The 7,992-nt window shown below is 47.9% G+C and overlaps 1 long non-coding RNA gene across 1 annotated transcript; it reads right to left on the bottom strand.

Moving 5' to 3' along the window:
• Positions 1 to 957: 957 nt before the first annotated feature.
• On the bottom strand, positions 958 to 6,253 carry LOC125132118 (uncharacterized). The gene is made up of 4 exons (XR_007136134.1): positions 6,229 to 6,253; positions 4,979 to 5,253; positions 4,822 to 4,883; positions 958 to 1,252 (listed from the first exon to the last, which is right to left on the bottom strand). It is a non-coding gene; the product is annotated as an uncharacterized LOC125132118 (long non-coding RNA).
• Positions 6,254 to 7,992: the final 1,739 nt, after the last annotated feature.

The following is a 7,992-nucleotide window of genomic DNA, read 5'->3' as shown; positions in this document are numbered from 1 at the left end:
CTGGGCCGGGGATTGAACCTGTGTCCTGGTGCTGCAGCGAACCTGCCAATCCCATTGCGCCACAGCAGGAACTCCTTAAACTGCTAAGTTTAAGAGTAACTCGTCACACAGCAATTGATGGCTAACACAAGCCCCAAGGAAATTCACATCAGGTAGCACAAGCATCAGAAGGTAATAATCCTTTTGTCCCACTGGGGTATTGTCCACTCGTGAGCTGTCTGCAGGAGGAGTGAAGGTGGCGAGATCCACTTAGCACCAAAGACTTAGCTGCTAGGACTCCGCCCTGCTTGGTCTTCACTGAGCACCCATCCCTGTGGGTTTCTGGCTCCATCGCCCAAAGCTGCTCTCCTCTCCCTAACTGCAATATCCTATCTACTTTGGGGGGTTGATATCCTGTGAAAAAGAAATAGAAAAGGCACAAGGTGAGTACATAAATTAAAATTTTTATTCCACCACCACAATCTTCATGCACTCTTTAAGTAGTACTTTTCCAAATTCTGACTGTGGCCTGTGGTAATGAATACCTTCTCTGTTGTGATCCAGTACTCAAATACACAGATCACAGAATCGAGGGATCGAATGACCTGATCCCAAGCACTATTTACTTTCATCTCATCTCTTTCCCATCCGTTACTCACAATTTCTGTTGCACTGTATACAGACGCTGACAAGAAGCTATGATGGTTCTGCCTTGTTTCATTAAATGCAATAGTGATGCGATTCACCAACTGATTTAAACCCCCACCAAGATGGCATGGGTGGAAGTTTCTGGGCCAGGGATTGAACCTGCGCCAGAGAAGCAACCCAAGCCTCGGCCAGGACAACACCGAAGCCTTCACCTGCTGCGCCACAGGAGTCTGCACATTTGAAACTGAGACATGCCAGGAGGCTGGCAGAGTCACAGGCGCCCATCCCCACTGAGAGCAGGTTCTGGAAGTTCTCCAGCATCACGTCCTGATACAGCCTCCTCTGCGTGGGGTCCAGCAGCCCCAGCTCCTCCTTGGTGAAGGTCACTGCCTCCTACACCACCAAGCACACGCAGCCTCACGCGTATGATCCAATTCGTGGCCACTGGAGCGGGGGCAGCAGGGAGCGGGTGGAGGGGGTGGGGGGAGGCGGTTCTGGATCCCGAGGGCCTCCCGAGTCCACCTTACGTCGTTTCCTCCTCTTCACCATCCAGCATGTCAACCCCATGTGCTACACATGGCAATATTTTTATGAGCCGCTTTAAGGTCCTGGTCAGATGATGTACCTTGAAGACATTATGCTAAGTGAGACAAGCCAGTCACGAAAGGATGAGGTGTGCGACTCCGCGCGTGTGAGGTACTCGGAGAAGTCAAGAGTATAGAGACAGGAAGTAAAACCAGGGTGGCCAGGGACTCGGGGGAGGGGACAGGGAGTCACTGTTTCACTTTGGGGCTCTTTGGGCTTCTGATGATGGTTGTGAAACAGGGTGAACGTACTTCAAACACTGAACTCTACGCTTAAAACGGTAAATTTTATGTTATATATATTTTACCACAATAAAAGTTGCCCAATTGACAGGTGAATGCGGGAGTTTCTGTTATGGCTCAGCAGGTTAAGAATCTGACTAGCATCCGTGAGGATGCGGGTTTGATCCCTGGCCTCATTCAGTGGGTTAAGGCATTGTCATGAGCTGGCATTGTCATGAGCTGTGGTGCAGGTCGCAGATGTGGCTCGGACTCTGCATTGCTGTGGCTGTGATGTATGCTGGCAGCTGCAGCTCAAATTTGACCTCTAGTCTGAGAACCTCCATGTGCCGCAGGTATGGTCCTAAAAAAAACCCCCCAAAAAACCCAAGTGAATGAACAACCAAATTGTGGTATGCAATGAAATACTATGTAGCAATAAAAAGGAACAAACTATTGACATGTGTTCAAAACATTCTGATGAATAAATGAAGCCAGACACAAAAATAGCACATACTGTCTCATTCTGTGAAGATGAAACTCAAGAAAATATGACTCTAATCTGCAATGACATAATCTCAGTCAGTCATTGCCTACAGTTGGGGCATCAGGGAACCTTTTTGGCGATGGAAACGGTCTGCATTTAGACTGTGGTGGGGGTCACGCGGGTGTGTGTACATTTGTCAAAATTGATTGGATACATTTTTTATATGTAAATTACACCTCAAAAATGATTTTTTTGGGGGGCTGTGCCTGTAGCATGCAGAAGTTCCTGAGCCAGGGATCGAATCCATGCCACAGCAGTGACACCAGGTCCTTAACCACTAGGCCACCAGGGAACTCCAAAAATGATTGGATTTTTAAAATTTTATTTATTTTTATTTTTTTGCTCTTTAGGGCTGCACCCAGAGCATATGGAAGTTCTCAGGCTAGGGGTCTAATCGGAGCTACAGCTGCTAGCCTAGGCCACAGCCACAGCAATGCAGGACCCAAGTGGCATCTGTGACCGACACCACAGCTCACGACAATGCCAGACCCCTGACCCACTGAGCAAGGCTAGGGATCAAACCGGCATCCTCATGGATCCTAGTCGGATTCGTTTCCGCTGTGCCACACAATGGGAACTCTCCCAAAATGATTTTAAAAGGCATAATTAAGGGAGTTCCTGCTGGGGCACACTGAGTTAAGGATCCAGCACTGCCACAGCTATGGCATAGGTTGCAGCAGCGGCTTGGATTTGACCCCTGGCCCAGGAACTTTCACATGCCACAGGCATGGCAGAAATAAAAAAAAGACACAAGAAAACAAATAGACTTTCTGCAAAGAATCTGAAAAAGAATGGATGTGTGTATGTGTAGAACTGAATCACTTTGCTGTGCACCTGAAATGAACACAATGGTGTAAGTCAACTGGACTCTCATACAATTTTAAAAAAACCAATAGACAAACCACAGAATGGAAAAAATTATTCACAGTACACATATTTAACAAAGGACTTGAACTAAGAAAATATAAAGAACTCCTTAATAATAAAAAGAGAAGCCAAATGTGTAAATGAGCAGATGACGTCAACACACTTTTCACAGGGGATGTGCAAATGGCAAAAACACATGAGAAAGCTTCCAGCATCACTTATCAGGAGGCAGGTACAAACTATAGTTGCGGTGAGAAGGCATTTTATTAGAATGGCTAAAATAAAAAAGCCCGACGACACCAAATGATGCCAAAGAGGTAGAGCAAGCTGCAACTTTGCATGTACCACTGGTGGATTGTTTTTGTTTTGTTTTGTTTTGTTGCTTTTTAGGGCCACACCCATCGCATATGGAGGTTCCCAGGCCAGGGGTCCATTCAGAGCTACAGATGCTGGCCTTCACCACAACCACAGCAACGTGGGATCTGAGCCACGTCTGCATCCCACACCATGGCTCACAGCAACACTGGATCCTTCACCCACTGAGCAAGGCCAGGGATCGAACCTACAACCTCATGGTTCCTAGTCAGATTCGTTAACCACTGAGCCATGATGGGAACTCCCCCACTGGTGGATTATTAACCGGTACAACCGCTTTGGAAAACAATTTACATTTGCCTACCATACAAACCTAGTCATTCCACTTCTAGATGCTTATCCAAGAGATACGAAAATATGCCCATGAGATTTACTCAGAATGTTCATGGGAGCTTTATCCATAACAATTAAAAGATGCAAAGAGGAGTTAAGGGTCTGGCACTACCACTTCTGTGGCTCTGGCTGATGCTGTGGTGAAGGTTTGATCCCTTGCCTAGGAACTTCTGTAAGCCATCGGTAAGGCCCTCCCCTGCCAAAAAAATAGAAACCCTTCTCAGACTATACATTAAAAGTATGCTGAATCCTTGAGTGACAGCATAAATGAAAAAAGTTCCCACCATGGCTCAGCGGAAACGAATCTGACTAGTATCCATGAGGATGCAGGTTTGATCCCTGGCCTCACTCAGTGGGTTAAGGATCAGGCATTGCCATGAGCTGTGGTGTAGGCCACAGGCGCGGCTCGGATCTGGCATTGCTGTGGCTGTGGTGCAGGCCCCCAGCTACAGCTCTGATTCGACCCCTAGCCTGGGAACCTACATATGCCACAGGCACAGCCCTAAAAAGAAAAAAAAAATAAAACAAAATAAAAATGAAAATTGTCCATCACTGTGATTATAAATAGAGCTGATTAACAAGCAGTGTAGTAATTTGTTTTTAAAAATCTCAGGGAGGAGTTCCCGTCGTGGCGCTGTGGTTAACGAATCCAACTAGGAACCATGAGGTTGCGGGTTTGATCCCTGCCCTTGCTCAGTGGGTACATGGCTCGGATCCCGCGTTGCTGTGGCTCTGGCATAGGCTGGCGGGTGCAGCTCCGTATTCGACCCCTAGCCTGGGAACCTCCATATGCCGCAGGAGCAGCCCAAGAAATAGCAAAAAGACAAAAAAAAAAAAAAATCTCAGGGAGTTCCCGTTGTGGCTCAGTGGTTAATGACCCAACTAGGAACCATGAGGTTCCGGGTTTGATCCCTGGCCTCGCTCAGTGGGTTAAGGATCTGGCGTTGCCGTGAGCTGTGGTGTAGGTCGCAGACACAGCTCGGATCTCATATTGCTGTGGCTCTGGTGTAGGATGGCATCTACAGTTCCAGTTAGACCCCTAGCCTGGGAACCTCCGTGTGCCAAGGGAACGGCAGAGAAAATGCAAAATGATAATAATAATAATAATAATAATAATAACAAATAAAATAAATTTTAAAAATAAAAAAAGTAAGTACCTGGCATTTAACAAAGTAATTTTCTTCCTTTATCCTTTCCATAGAAGAGAAAAGAGATGTGTCTAATCTTTGAGAAAAGAAGTGTAATTTTAAGAGATAAAAACCAACTCACCTGGAACTTGCTCAGTTTCTCCCGCCCCTCGTGGGCACGGGCAGAGTCTTGGGAAGGCACCACTGGCAAAGGAGAAAGAAACCATGAGACGCGGGTCTGAGCCCATGAATCACAGCCCCTCAGCCCCGGGCCCTTGTACGGTAAACAATCTGCTCACGTCCAAACAGCAAGGCTCACATGAGCGTCCTGGCGTCTCCCGGGGTTCAGGTTCATCCTGTCAGGGGAAATGGACGGCAGGGGGATGGGGACGCTGTGAAGTGGACTCTGGGGCCAGCAGGTCTGGGTCAAAGCTGGCTCTGCTCCCGTGAAATCATATTCTGGTTTTGGCCCCTCGTGCCTGCCACGGGGCTCCTGAAACACTTGTCATTTCCCAGGTGCCAGGAGTGTCTTTTGTTGCAAGGCGGTGACTCCTGGTGAGCTCCTGGACAGGGTCTGGTCACCAGAAAGACCAAACCACAATTAGAGGTGGGGAATTTGCAGCTGCAACCCCATCCCAGTCTCCAGAGAGGGAAGAGGGGCTGCAAACGGAGTTTACAATTGATGGTGACTACATGAGGACGTGTCCTTAAAACCCCAATAGCACGGGGCCTGGGGAGCTTCCAGGTGGGCGGCCACACCCCCAGATCAGCGGGACAGAATTTCCTGTACTTGGGACCCTCCCAGACCCTGCCTTGTGCATCCCTCCCCGTGGCTGTTCATCTGTATCCTTCCTTTAACAAACTGGTAAAGGTTAAGTGTTTGTGTTCTGGGGGCCGCACCAGCAAATGACTGAATCCATAGGGGACGAGTCGTGGGAGCCTCCGATTTGCAGCCTCGTCAGACCGGAGGGTGTGGGGAACCTGGGGACCTAGGATTGGCAAAGGGCATCAGAGGTGGAGGAGGGCAAGCTTGTGCACCTGAGCCCTTGCCCTGTGGGGTGGGAGAGCGAGTCTGCACTGAGTTAAACTGCCGGGTGCCTGCCTGGAAAAGCAAAATTGCTTGGTGTTGGGGAAAAAAACCCACCACGTCTGGTGTCAGGAATGTTGTGACTGCGGCGGGAGTGCGAAACTAATGGAGAAACACGGTGGTGGGGGGGGACAGCTTCTCTTCCACAGCTACTGACTCTGCTTAAGGTGATGAACCTCCTCGTGCCTCAAATCGGCCACCTGCAAAGTGAGACCTGGGCTTCCCTGACAGGATGGGTGTGTGGGTAAGTATATGAGCGGACAGAAACTGTAACTGATTTCACTGCAGCTGCAGAAAAGCAGGGGATGGTATGCATCATCAAACTGTCCTTGAAAAAATCTTTTGCCATCATTTCCAATAAAGGAGCCTTTTATAACATCCAGATTTCAGGGACGATACAATGCTTTCAAGGTCTTAGGAAATTTTCCTGATGGTCCAGTGGTTACAAGTTGGTGCTTTTACCGCGGAGGCCCAGGTTCAATCTCTGGTCTGGGAACTGAGATCTCACATCAAGCTGCTGCACACTGTGGCAAAAAAAAAAAAAAAAAAAGGCTTTATCTCTGTTAAGTCCAATTCTGGTTGGCTACATTACTTAATTTCTGGCCCCATAATCTTATTTTTTATTAATATCAACATCTGGTTTTATAAAAGGCATAAATCGGTGTTTCCATCGTGGCTCAGTGGTTAACGAATCCAACTAGGAACCATGAGGTTGCAGGTTCGAACCCTGGCCTTGCTCAGTGGGTTAAGGATCTGGCATTGCTGTGAGCTGTGGTGCAGTCACAGATGCGACTCGGATCCCATGTTGCTGTGGCTCTGGCGTAGACCAGTGGCTACAACTCCGATTCGTCCCCTAGCCTGGGAATCTCCATATGCCTCGAGAGCAGCCCTAGAAAAGGCAAAAAGAAAATAAAAAATAAAAATAAAAAATAAATAAATAACAGGCATAAATACTTGGGAATTTTCTTCACGTAGCCAGAGAGCACATCCAAAAACACATCCTCCTCTCCCATGCTGACTATAGTAAAGAGAAACGTTTGTTTATTTGATTGTTTTTGTTCTTGGCTGTGCCCGTGACATGTGGAAGTTCCCACACCAGGGATTGAACCCACACCGCAGCAGTGACCTGAGCTGCTGCAGTGACTTATGCCAGATCCTTAACCCACTGAGCTGCCAGGGAACTCCAGAAGAAACTATCTTAAAATATGACTGCTAATTTCTTTTACATTTTAAACAAAGTTCTAACAGTCTGTCTCACTTAAATGAACAATACTGCAGGGGCCAAAACAGGTCCTAATTTATAAGGGGGCTTTGGGGATTAAGTGAGCAAGTCCAGTCACCCTGACTAGGCAAGTGGCTACCAGGGGCTGGGAGGGCAGCAATGACGGCTTGGGAGTGTGGGGTTTCTTTTGGGAATGATGTAAATGTTCTGGAATGAGACAGTGGTGATGGCTGTACAACCTTGTGAATATACCAAAACCCAGTGAGTTGTGTACTTGAAAAGTTGTGTGACTCTTGGGAGTTCCTGTCTCGGCTCAGCAGTAATGAACTCTACGATGATCCGTGAGGATACAGGTTCGATCCCTGGCCTCGCTCAGTGGGTTAAGCATCTGGCGTTGCTGTAAGCCGTGGTGTAGGTCGCAACAACAGCTTGTAGCTCCGATTTGACCCCTACCCTGGGAACTCCCTTATGCTGTGGGTGCAGCCCTAAAAAAAAAAAAAAAAAAGGTGTGGGAATCTTATGATATGTAAATTACAACTCAAGCTGAAAAACAGAGGGGAAAAAAGCCTTGGATCAGTGCGTGGCATGTAATACAAGCTCTCAGTAGGTGACATATTGCTGGTTCCCTGTAATGGACCAGATGAAGTTACTGATAATCACAGAGCTGGTGAGAGGCAAAACCACCTGACCTGACTAACCCACATCGAACTCTGACTCCAGAGCCCCTGCTCTCAAGCTGGCCTTTGTGTCTCTAACTACAAGTATGCAGGAGGATGGGAGGGGTGTCCTTAGGGCGGAGAGAAAGGGCAGTGCCCGGTTACAGACTCTGCTGAAAAGGACCCTCTGAGGTATGCAGCCAGAGCATCAGGATTCTACCCACTCTCCTGACTCTCGAGCTCTTTGGTCTATTTCCACATCTGCACAGTGGGAATAATGACAATAGCTAACACAGAGGGCTGACAGGAGTTTCGGAGAATCCATACAGGTAAGTGCCAGTGGCGGAT

The sequence above is a fragment of the Phacochoerus africanus genome, chromosome 8 (assembly GCF_016906955.1).
Source record: "Phacochoerus africanus isolate WHEZ1 chromosome 8, ROS_Pafr_v1, whole genome shotgun sequence".
NCBI lineage: Eukaryota > Metazoa > Chordata > Mammalia > Artiodactyla > Suidae > Phacochoerus > Phacochoerus africanus.
Note: the sequence above shows the minus strand (reverse complement) of the source record. Positions and strands in the feature narration are given on the sequence as shown.